Genomic DNA, 11,190 nt, shown 5'->3' on the forward strand with positions numbered 1-11,190 from the left:
TTCAAAGAAACAAATGAAAACTACAGCAAACTAGTCTGAAAGTCTTGTTTTCCCTCAAACCTTCCTCTTGGTTTATTTATTTAGTCTTCTCTCTCTTTACACCTATCATTTTGTCAGGTTTAATAGGACCTGAAAATAAGACATCAGAAAACACTAGTGGCAAATCTGATCTATGTGTGATTAGCCCCTGGCTACATTACCTGCAAATTGAAATATATAAACAACATATAGCTGTTACGTGAGTGTTCTGACCATAAATAGCTTCAGGTGCAGTAATGTAAAGCAAAACTGGAAACCACCATATGGTCACAGACACAGATAGTACTGTTTGAAAAATCCCTGCATTTTGTATTACCATGCAGTGGGAAAAAAAGGCTTGAAGCCACCTTTGGAATATCAATCTGAAGAGCAAATTATACACATTTTACATAGCTTGAATAAAAAATGTTGTTCCTCTAAGCCATTTTTCACATACTAATTTTGCATTCATTTCACTGTGTAACATTAGTAGGAAAAGAAATCTTGAAGTCTAAAAGTCTGTTGATAAACAGTTCAGCTAAAAAAGTAATTATTCTCAGAAGTTTTTTCTTTAAAATATAGTATTTACTTAGAATGGCTCTTACATTGTTAGCACAATCATAATGAAATAATGGGCCATTTAGTGGGCTAATGTATTTTTCACTTGCTTTTTATCAACTTTCTTTTAAAAAAAATCACTGCTGAGGGTGAAATAGTATAATAAGGTTAATGAGTAAAGAAATAACACAGAACTGCTTTTATCGTACTTAGCATCTCTAAATCACAAAATGGGCGAAACAGATGCTTTGGAATGCAGCCGAGGAGTTGATCAGTAGAAGCTGATTATCTATTAATGAGGGGTTTTTAGTGGTGTACCCTGGTGGAAAAATCACTAGACTCCATTCAGGCAGTCATCAGCTGCAAATGCCATGTATATGAATCACTTGATTGATGTACAAAATTCAAAACAGATTTCCCCTGGTGCCCTATGGGCTGTCATGCACTGATGATCCCCTATCTGTTTATGTTAATGAAACAGGGTTTTTCAGTAAGTAAATATGTGTAGTATTTAATTAAACTCACTGCTGAGCTCTGTGTGAAAATGTAGCACCATTGTTCAGAAGTATTTTCTGACTGCAGTTCTTTGTTTTCATCCCAGCTTTTCTTCCCAGTTGCCTCAGTCCCCTGTCTGAAGAGCATCTGGGTTTGTCCCATGCCAAGATGATGTGAGCACCACTGCTCACAAGAAAAAGGTTCCTTTGAATTCAGTAATGGCAGCAACAAACCCTCAGTTCCCATCACCAGCTCCACAGCTGGCTGGATTGCAAAGAGGGTCTTCTGAAGAGTGAAGTGTGCTGGCATTCTGCAAACTGCTCTGCTGCTGATCCCCTTTGGGGTTGGGCAGTGACTGGGAACTGTTTTTTTCATGCAGTTTGCTGCCACATTTAGGAGATAAAGGTTTTCAAAATATTTTGAGGCTGAATGGTTAAAACGGTTTTATGAAAATATAGATACTATAAGAGCAGGAGTGAAGCTCCTGATTCCTGCTTCAAGGCCCTACATGTAGGCGGGACAATGCAAAAGAACCGTGAAAAGAATAAAAATCAGGCCTAAGGTAGAAGCCTGTAAAAATATCTCCTCAGCTGAAACAAAGATTTTATGAGTTTTGTTAATAAGGAAGCAAAAGTAGTATTTATATTATTATTATGTAATCTCAATGGCTTTTGCAGATTTTTTTCCCCCTTTTTTTTGTTTTTCTTTTTTTTTGTTTTGTTTTGTTTGTTTCTTTGTTTGTTTGGGTTTGTTTTTTTTTTTTTTTTGTTCATTGTGCTGATTATTTTCCTGAACAGAAATAGAACAGTTGCTGATACACTGCAGCACTCACAGTGAGTCCTGGCATGATTTGTGGCTTTTTTTATTGAAGAGCTGGTTAATAGTTTACATTTATTAGTGGCTGCTTGCCCTTTACTGCAGCATGTGTTTGCAATTTAATGCTGCCATGTATCAATAGTATTTGCATATTTGGTATTTTATTAGGTACCAGCAGTGCTCATGCATTTTATTTAGGCCATCCTATAACTTTCCTCATTTGCTTGTGGGACTGCACATAAGAAAGGCTCAGAGTATCAGCTCCCTTCTTCACATTTCCAAGAATCCAAAAGCTGCAAAGGCCAGTCTAGTTCAGATTTCTCTTCTTGCCTTGTAAGATATCAGCAAACTTTCCTGGACTAATAGGGTTAGCAAAACTTTGCTGAATATGATCTTTTCTGTTATGGAATCATTAATCTACTGAGAAAGCAATTGAAATGGAATAATGGATTCTGCTTTGACTGTTTTATCTGCTTTTTTTCTTGAGGTTTGATACAGAGGGGGCTCAGAATCCTATTGAATGAAGTTATTGTTATTGAAGTTATTGAATGAATATTGTTATATTCATGAAGAGCTGTTCTTTCTGCTGTAGTCTCACTTAGACATAAATAAGCATTTCAGAAATCCTACTTGCTCATGGCGTTTTTTTTATTATGAACAAAAAATATTTTCAACATCATTCCAGATCAGTGATACACAGTGCATGACCAAAAGAAGCAGAAAAACCACCTCCAACCATGGCTATGCCTACACCCTCTCAATATGTATGAGAATGATGGCTTTATTCCTACAGACAGCAGACCTTTCTCCTAAATGAATAAACATGTTGCCAAGAGGTCCTCTCTTGTGCTGCAGAAGTTCTGCTTTCACAGAACTGGAGGAAAATATCTCCAAAGGATTTATATTCTCTTTCTGGAAGTAAGATTAGCATCAGTTCCGTTCACTTGTTGAGTTACTGCCTACCATCAGATTTGTGGGATTTTTGTCATCAGCTTAGAAATTGCGTGGCAGAGCTGGAGAAAATGTGTGGAATATTACTTGCAAAATAGTCTTAAAATTAAATTCCCCAATTTGCCTTTTGCTGTGTTCTTTTAATCATCTGCTGGTCTTGTTTACAAACCTTCATGCAAATGGCATATCAAAACATGGTTATTTATGAAGAGAACAAATCATCCAAAACGACAAATTCTTTCACATAAATGAAATATTTTTTACATATTGGATGCATTCTCTCTTTCCGGGCCCTGAGCTGTCATGAGACTTGTTTACATATCTTAAAGCTGTGGTGATATTTTGTTTGAAATATCACAGAGTCAGTGTTTAGTGTTCATTTGTCTGGTTTCAGAGCTCTCTAGTATTCACAATTCTAAGCTTTACTTCCACCTGTGTGCATTGCAGAAAGAGAGACTCTCATGGCCATCTGGCTCCTGAGAGTCAAAACTCTCAAGGTACCAAAACCAGTGTGTTCTTAATGAGGAAATCATTAAATTTGGCAGTTTCTGAAACCTCACAAGGTCGATAGTAAACCCTCCACTGATTTTTTTTTTATACAGCCCAGATTTTACTCCATGTGATATCAAATATTTAATCAAGTTCAGTAATACTGTAAGAAAATAGCAAAATGAAAACAGCTGCGAGTACATCTATAATTGTTTTTGGTACTGGATGGCCACATTCTGCATCTAAGTCTGACATCTACTACAAAATTCTGTGTAACATCTAAAGCATGAAAGAGCTGAAATCATCCTTTTTTGGTTTTCCTAACTTAGTCCTGCATTGGATTTACAGTCGAGTTGATTTTCCACTAAGATTCTTGAATAGAGGACCTGAACAGGGTCTCATTTTCTGGTTTAGGTCTTAAACAAAGAATAACAGCAGAGGCACACTAAATAGTCATGCAACCATTAAGATGTTTAAAAGCTTTGATTTAAATTCAGCCTCCAAACATGGTCCTTCTTTGTAACTCTTATGGCAATGTTTCAGCTGAGTGCCCCAGCCAGGTAAGGTATTCTCAGGTGGCTCTCTTACAGTCTTTCATATCAAAAGTATTTCCCATCTAACTAGTTAATCATCACTGCACATGGCACAGGAATATGAACCACTGTGGGAAAGATGATTGTTCTAGTGGAAAAACCCCCACAACTATGTTGATGTTGGGCAAGTGGGACCAGTCCTTAGCAAACCCATCACCTTGAGAAACAGATTTTTTTTTTTCTGGGTTTTTTTTCTTGTCTGAACTTTTTGGTTAATATTACACAAAACTAAAATTAATTTACTTTGTCTTATGAGTAATAAAACCTTTTTATTGCAGAAAAGAGCCAGTCTGTAGCAAATGAATGAGAGTGATTTGTCCATTTCTTCAACAGGATCCTGCTTTTATGACAGTGAAAGTTCTTCAGCAGCATTTCTTTCATCATTGCCTGTAATGGGGATAGGGAAACTTGAGGTAGAAATTAAAAGTGCTGGGTCCTCTATGGGTAAAAGCAATACCACTGGGAAAAGAGAGTAATTCAGAACAAACTCCTCAATTTCTTACAAGTTGCCTTAAGTCAATATGGTAACCAAAGGTAATTTTCTGTGAGTGCAAGAGCAGAATCCTGAAAAAATCTACTGCATCTTGATATGTTACATATTATTAGAGCCTGGTTTTCTAACAGGTCAAAATATGTAGGAAAGTGAAATCAAATTACAACTGCATAGATGTGTCCTTGTCTGACAGGGTGTTGCCAGTCAGGAGATGGGATTAAATTCTATTGTTCACTATGTATTTATTGGAATTTTATATATACAAGCATAAAAGCATATATGCACTCTGAAAGTCTGTGTGTTTAGGTTGGGTCTTGAGGAATTATTTTGTGTCTCTTTGATTTGTAGTAGTATGGGTCACACATACAAAAGGAAAGGGCAACTTGTGTGCCTTTAATCTCTATGTTCATAATGGTAAGGAAAGGTAAAAGGATTATTTGCAAGAATTGCAGATGTTGAAAGAGGGAGACCAGAGGAGACTGGTTTACACCAGCAGAGATATTCCTGTGCAGTGTGGTCTGTGGCTTATTTTGTATCTTAAATAACTGAATAATTAAACCCCGTCTCTCGCATTTAAGATGAGGAACACAGGGATTGTGTTAGATATCATAGATTTGTCAATTGTCATAGATGTCCTAGATAGCCACAGGACATGACTTTATGTCTTTGGAGTGCCTGCCTGTCAACTGCACCACAAAAATGATAAAGAAGAAGACTCCCATGCTTTGACTTGAGGAAGGAGAAGGATAAGCTGGCTCGGCTGTTAAATGCTGCAGGAAACTTGTGAGACTCCTGATGGCTCACAGGATCGTGCCCACAGGCAGGTGGAAAGACAGTGCAAGATTAAACATCAAACACTTAATTTCATTACTTTTCTTTATCAGGAATATAATAAAATTGCTTTGGATTTTTACATTTTTTAAGGCAGTTGTGAAGCTTTAGAAAGGGAATCTGAGATGATAGCCTGCTGAAATATTTTATGTTAATGGAATGAATCATTCTTCTAAATTTATAGTCCTCACTGAATCATTCTAGATTTTCCATAAAAGGTGTATCATAATAATCTTAATTTTTTAATCTTTATTTCTTTGGGTGGTTTTTCATCTGATAGAGAAGCCGCAGCTTTTTTAAGAGCACCATGAGAGAAATTATCTCTTTCAGACTGTCTGCATTAGAGGGCAGTCCCAAGGCACCAAGGAAAAGAGAGATGCTTTAACTGTTACTGGTGGCTAAGGAACAACCTGCATCTGTCTTTACAGAGAACAGATCGTTAGGTTTATGAGTCAAGGCAGGGTCTGGGAGTGTGGATGTGTGCACAACTGAGAGCAAGGGACTGGAACGTGCACAGAATTTTATATTCTCCACATAACCACCAGCTGCTGAGCATCCTCTTGTGTATTGTAGAAAGTATATTAAAAGAAATATTCTCCTCCTAGGGCACTGGTGTACAGGCCAGTCCCCTCTGTGATCTTGCAGCTATTCCTGATCAGGAGAGTAGTAGTGCTGGGAAATCTAATTACCTTTTTTTAACTCAAAATGGATCAAAATTGGCAGAATTGGAGAAATGTTCTGATAAAACAGGTTCTTCTAACCATTCTGGTAAAAACAAAAGTATTTAGTTGGGAAAGGTCAGATCAATTTTAGAAAAGTTCTCACAGATTTCAATCTTAATTTGTTTTCCTGTATGATGTTCCAATCTGAAGAATGCAAATTCTTTCTTTCAAAAATTAAATTAATTGTAATAATTAGCTACATCAACAAAGAGTAGTTAAGGTGAAAGCAGATGTTTGAACTAAACTCAATAAAAACATTTCGGAAAAAGTAGTTTAGTTTATCTTAAACTTTGATCTGTGTAGCAATTTGGAGAGCTTAGCACATACAAAAAGAACTTGAAACACAGGAAAAGTGTTTTTTGGTCCAAATGAATGTGTTTCTGAATATTTTTCATTTTCTCTCAAGATAATTCTGATTATAATGTAAATGGTACACAACTGGGATGCATTTCTCACTGTCTTTTTAATTGTATTTAGTCTTTGTGACCCTTTTAGCTGATTTGCTAGTATCTTTCTTCAAATTTCGTATGATCACATCAACCAGCCTGACAGTGTCACACTCAGTTTTATTACAGGCTTTGTTTTATGACAGGCAGCAGGAATGTACATGGTGCAAGTCCAGATTTCCCCAAACAATGCTCAGCTGCTTTCAAGCCATAGTAAGGTAAATATTGGCTTGACAGTGATGTTATAACAGGACACTGTAGAAGTTATGGATCCTTTTACTCAATGTACTCTATCTTGTGAGATGCCAAGAATCAAACCCCAAGGAAATGCCAAGTTAAGATATTTGTACAGAAATACCTTTTCAGGAGTGTTGGGCTGTAACCTTGATTCCTTTGATTCCCCACACAGAGCTGAGCTCTGTTAGACCCAAGTTTCATGAAATGGCTCTGACTTTTTAGGAACTTTCCTATAGCCTACTTCTCCCTAAGGATCAGAGATACAGACAGGGTAAAATCCATTTCAATTAATGTTGGGTGTGAGGTGTAGGTGTTTGTGTTAGAGCTAATCACTGGGTAGCTTTTAAAATCGATGCAGAGAAATGGGTTCCTCTACTGCCTGATCCATCTTATCCCAAGATAAATATGTAGAATAGACTAATTGCAGCTTGCAGATGCCTGTGTCTCCCCATTGACTGCAGGAAAAAGTTAGATGGGAAGGTGTTCTAAAAGTAGAAGAAATGGGCATTGTTGAAGGAGTCTTTCAGCACTGCAGTGAAGACAGGTTTTTCTTCTTATCTGGCTCTGGCAGTACACCAGATGTAGATTGATGCCTCACAATTGATGGAGCAGTGTGCAGGGAGGTTTTCACAAAAGTCTTGCAGCAGGAGTTAACACAGCGTGGTATTTCCAGGAGAAGATGTAGTACATTTCCCTGGCCAGAGTGGAGGTCTCCACTGTGCAGGTGGACCAAGTTATAAGCCTAGTCTGAATACAGTACTATTAGTGCTTTGAGTTTTAAATTGCTGATATTAATACCTTATTTTGTAAAACTTATTATCAAAAAAGTTGTTGAAGAGGTTTAAAGACTAAGTTGGACTTAAAAGGTTCCCTTAATACAATGTTTTCAAAAGACATAAAATGTGAGGGTGAACACATGTACACATACACACAAATTCAAAAGGAAAAGTGGTTTTTTTATCATAACTACTTCTATAGTTGAACTAGAGCACAATGCCTGAGCTGGGCATGTATTATCGGAAGATACTTTTCCACTGAAGGCTCATTTATTATAAGACCTAATATAAAATAATGAATATTTGCTTTAAGTCAGGTCAGGACCAGAACTTACCTCCCAGGGAATATGTGTAATTTTTGTGATAGCCAGAAAATATTTTCTTCCCCTGGAGTGAACTCCACTGGATTTAGTGCTGCATTAGTAGGCTGAGCATCTGAACTGTGCTTATGGGTAATTTAGCTTCTCTTCAGCAGAGCTGAAAAGAAACACTAGGGTGTTTCTTTTCTTAAGCATGCCCATAGTTACAGAGATTCATTTCAATGGAACTACCCAGGAAATCAAGATGAAAACAATTTCTGCTTATTTCACAGATTTAATACTTCTGATTTTAGAGGAATAGGCTTTTCTGAAAATTGGATTTTAAGATCACAATAATAATTTTTGGTTCTAACCATCAATCTTAAAGTATTACATAAATATTAGTACTCATAGAATTAGTATTAGGAAAATGAAGCTGCTCATAAAAATTAATTTGATGAGAAAAAATTATGCCATTTACATTTGGATTAAGCTTGTAAATGTATAGAGGGGATCTTGTACACTTAGATACTGTATACCTAAAATTACTTCCATTATACTTTTTTCTATACTGTAGCCACAATATAGAAAAAAACTTTCAGGTTTCAGTTCTTGCTCTACTTTGATAATTCACCATAAATGCTCTAACCCTCTAGGCTGGTTTTCCACAGCTTGAACAAGAGGAATCTCACCTACAGAGTTAGTACCTCTCACTTGGAGAAAGGCTTTTTATGGAGGTCTCTTGGTGAGTCCTTTACTGAAAAAAGACAATGGGGCAAGACAACCTCCTGCTTTGTCCTCCATTGCTCCTACTCTGGGCTTGGGCCTGGGGCTGAGTTTGTTTAATGTCTTCAGTAATGAGGGGGAGGACTGGACAAACAGACAGCAACCAAAGGAGGTAGGCAATGACAAACAGGAACAGTCTAGATCTGAAATCAGAGCTTCTCTGAATACAGGACGGACCCAGGCACCCTTCAGGGCACCCAACCTGATTCATTCAATGACTCTTATTTTTGCAATGAACTGCAGAAGTGATGTACTTTAGGAAAAGCTCTGGTAATATTAATCTCAGTTTGATAGCAAAGAGACTATGACACTGACTTTTATAATTTACTCCCTCTCTATATCCCATAAAAACTAGTTAAACAGCTTCATGTCCTTAAATTGGTTCTTTTTGCTTGATTGATCCTAAAGTCTTCATAACACCTTCAATAGGTCCACCTACTCATTTGCAACTCATTCTACAGCTGATGATTTGAGCACCCCAGGGTTTCATTGCCATAGAAGACAAGCTTCTATCTGTCTTGTGCTTCTCAAATGTCATGCTCAAAATAGGCTTTAGCTTTCTAAAGGTGAGCAGATACTGTTGGAGGTGAGCCATGAGTGTAGCAACAACTACAGGTTTGATTTAGGCAAATAACACACTTTTATATCCAGCACCTCCACCCCACAGAATATGGTGATTGTATATATAAGCTTGTGCCTCACATAAGAGACTGACAGAATTTATTTCCCATATTTCAAGTTCATAAATTGTTTGAAGACTATTATATCACCATAATAATTCCTAGAACAAAAATTATTCCAGTGAAATTGAGTCACCAAACAAAAATACAATTATGTAGTTTTGGAGGGCCTAAAGATCTTGAGCAGGGTGTATAATTCAATGGGCAGATTAGGCAAAAACAGGTATAATGAGGATATGACAATGAATACAGAACATTTTCATAAAAAACTGTGAAGACCGTATCTCAGCAGAGAATGCCTAAAATCTGTATTCTACAGACTGAGAAAATTCACAGTTTGAGCTGATTTCTTGTTCATCTTACAGAAACTCAGCTTTAATTATAATGAAGCTGATGACATTTGTTATGTCTTGATAGTCTCCAAAATGCAAACCTTCAAACAGAGATGCTGAAAGAATAGTAAATGAGAATGTCTCCTTTTTCTCAGCACTCATTCTAAAGCCCAGGTATCTAATTCTAACATTTAATTTACAATCACAATAGTAACTGTCCAATAGTTTTGCATGTTACTGGTAACAGGCTAGTTCTCAGTTACACAGAGGCTAAAAATGTTTGTAAAAACCTTACCACAAATATTTTGAATATTAAAAAACAGATATAAAGAGTGATGAGTGTAGAGATGTAGTTTCTTGTGTTAGAGAACCCCTCAGGTTTTGATGTGTCACAGCAATACTATGAGGAATGTATGGAGGAACTTTAAAATCTCTGTTGACAGGAGGAAAAGTTCCAGCAAAACCTCAACTCTGGCCATGTGGACAACAGACTTCAGGCTGCTCAGGAAACTAATAGATAAAGTACCCTAGGAAAACATTTTTGTAGGTGCTGGAGTTCTTCAGTGCTGGTCACTTTTTTAATATCCCTTCCTAAGGGCACAGGAGCAGCAATTCCCAAATATCAGAAATCAAGCAGGTGAGGCAGAAGACTGGCTTGGCTTTTGCCTTTGGAATAAGGTGAAGAAGGAAGGTGTATGCCCAGTGGAAGCAAGGTTAGGTGACGTGGGAAGACTACAGAGATGCTGCTTGCCACTGGAGGAACAAAAATCATGTGGCCAAAGCTAAACTGGAGATGAATCTGCCAGAAATGTCGGGGAATTTTTTCAAATACCTTACTGGCAAAAGGCAGTGCATAAATAACATTGGCCTGTTACAGGATGAGGATGGTCACCTCACAAACAGTGACATGGACAAGGCAGAGATGTTTACTGCATTCTTTGCCTCTTGTCTTCAACATGGGTGATGGACCAAGGGAGTCACACAGCCCTGAGCTTGAGGACTATGACCGTGAGATTGATCTCCTACTCGATCCTGAACTTGTGCAACTGGATCCCTACATATCTATGAGGTCTGATGGGATTCATCCAAAAATCCTCAAAGAGTAGGCTGATGTCATTGCAAAGCCTCTCTAAAGGATTTTTGAATGATCTCGGGAATCCTGAGAGGTTCAAGCTGACTGGAAACTGGTCCACATTGTCCTTATTTTCAAGAAGGGTAAAAAGGTTAAACCCAGGAACTATAGGCTTCAGTGATCTGAAGTATATTAGTAAAATTATGGAAAATATTATTATTCTGGGAGGTATTGAAAAAGCACCTGAAGGATAAATGCTGTCACTGGTCTCAGCCAGCATGGCTTCATGAAGGGAAAGTCCTACTTGTTGAACCTAATTTCCTTTTATGACAAGATAACCCACCTAGCTGATCAAGGGAAGCCAGCTGATCTATCCTTTTTTCATTTCTGTAATGCTTTTTATCACAGTATCCTCTGGACAAAATGTCCAGCACTTACGGGGGTAAACACATCCTGAGATGGGTGAGCAGGGTCATGGGTTGGGCAGAAGGGGTTGTAGTGAATGAGGTGACATCATACTGGGGACCTGTAACTAGTGGGGTTCCACAGGACTCCATCCTTGTCAGTGAGTGCTTCCTCAACATCTTCATAAACCA

At 37.6% G+C, this 11,190-nt stretch overlaps 1 long non-coding RNA gene across 1 annotated transcript; it reads right to left on the minus strand.

Annotated features, from left to right (window-relative positions):
* Window positions 1-4,201: 4,201 nt before the first annotated feature.
* On the minus strand, window positions 4,202-10,984 carry LOC128816886 (uncharacterized). Its single transcript, XR_008440045.1, has 3 exons — window positions 10,938-10,984; window positions 5,934-6,009; window positions 4,202-4,307 (listed from the first exon to the last, which is right to left on the minus strand). It is a non-coding gene; the product is annotated as an uncharacterized LOC128816886 (long non-coding RNA).
* Between the last annotated feature and the right edge of the window lie 206 nt (window positions 10,985-11,190).

Source organism: Vidua macroura, chromosome 1 (genome assembly GCF_024509145.1).
Source record: "Vidua macroura isolate BioBank_ID:100142 chromosome 1, ASM2450914v1, whole genome shotgun sequence".
Lineage (NCBI taxonomy): Eukaryota > Metazoa > Chordata > Aves > Passeriformes > Viduidae > Vidua > Vidua macroura.